This window comes from Elephas maximus, chromosome 8 (genome assembly GCF_024166365.1).
Source record: "Elephas maximus indicus isolate mEleMax1 chromosome 8, mEleMax1 primary haplotype, whole genome shotgun sequence".
Lineage (NCBI taxonomy): Eukaryota > Metazoa > Chordata > Mammalia > Proboscidea > Elephantidae > Elephas > Elephas maximus.
Window position 1 is genome coordinate 121,863,327 of NC_064826.1, and position 1,818 is coordinate 121,865,144.

The window sequence follows — 1,818 nt, forward strand, 5'->3', positions numbered from 1 at the left end:
GAGAGAGACTGAGTGGTGGACAGTCTGCTCAAACTCCAGAACCAGTGAAAAGCAGTGCTCAATCAGCAAAAGATAAGTACACGTGTCTAAACTTCTGCACAGATCAAAAAACACCCCCATTGGGAAGAACCTCTCTCCCATTTACTTGCCCCCTCTCTACTCTGCACAGGGTGCTGGGCTGGATTCAGTGAATGCCATGTCCTCTGGGCCAGAAGTAGGACTCGTGTGCCTTGAACCATTCTCCTAGCTTTGGAGAGGGAACAAATTCACAAACAGGAAAAAATAATCTGCCAGCTCCCCTAAGTCGGGAACTCAAGGGAGACACAGCCTGTTTGCCTAGGCACAGGCGTAAGGGGTCCATGGACTTTGAATGTCTTTCAACCCTGGACAAACCTGTGTGGGCCCATTCCGACAGTGTAGGCCCTCATTAGCAAGATAGAACAGCGTATATACCTGAAGCATATTTTCAACTGTGGCAACTATAAGGTGGAGTGGCAGATTCATGACACTTGATGTCACTCTGCCCATTAAGCACGGTCCTCACCTACCCACATCAAGGGCCTCAGGACTGATGGCTTCACCCATGACACCTAACCACCTGCAACAGGGGTCCAAGAATAACTGGCGCCTCCCAGTCCTTACAGCCAAAAGCATTGGTGTCCACAGTTCGGCTGCAAAGCCCACCCAGCTATGTGCTCCAGGGAACAAGGACGCACTTTCTTCTCAACACTCAGGGACAGCCGTCAGTCCCCTGACTTGCTCAGCACATAACAACCTACTACAGCCAGATACCTGTGCGTACTCCAATCACCCCTGCCCATCTAGGACTGTAGGTGAGAGCCTGCACCACACACTTGGTGACCGACTACCTGGACACCTGAGCTGAACTCATACAAGAAAAGCAAATGAACTCCTGGGTTCACATACCTAGTAACAGCGCTAACCACCTGGTGACAGGACATAAGAGCTTCAAAGGCACCAATAATCAAACTAGCTCACATGACCAGCCTACTTGGACATATCAAAACAAAACAAGAAGCTAGGACACAGTAAGCAAACATAACATACATAAATATAATAACTTATTGAGGATTTGGAGACAACATTCAATATAAAATCACATAAAGAGACAGATCATGACGGCTTCAGCAAGTGCCCAAAACAATCAAGAAACCTCTGGAGGAAGAGAACCTCTTCGAATTAGCAGAGGTAGAATTCAAAATATTAATATACAGAGCCCTTCAAGAGGTCAGGAAGGAGATCAGGCAAAACACAGAACAAGCCAAGGAACACACAGACAAAGCAACAGAGGAACTTAAGAAGGCTATACAAAAGCATAATGACAAATTTAACAGGCTCCAAGAATCCATAGAAAGACAGCAAACAGAAATCCACAAGATGAAAAATAAAATTTCAGAATTAGACAATTCAATAGAAAGTCACAGCAGCAGAATTGAGGCAATGGAAATCAGAATTAGTGAGATTGAACATAAAGCACTTAACACCAAATTTTGAAGAAAAATCAGATAAAATAATTTAAAAAAATGAAGAAACCCTAGGAATTATGTGGGACTCTATCAAGAGGAATAACCTATGAGTGATTGGAGTTCTGGAACGGGGGCGGGTAACAGAAAATACAGAGAGAATTGTTGAAGATTTGTTGGCAGAAAATTTCCCTGGTACCATGAAAGATGAGAAGACATCTACGAAGAAGTTCATCAAAGCCCACACGAGGTAGACAGCAAAAGAAAGTCAGCAAGACGTATTATAATTAAACTTGCCATAGCCAAAGATAGAGAATTAAAAAAATTTTTTTAT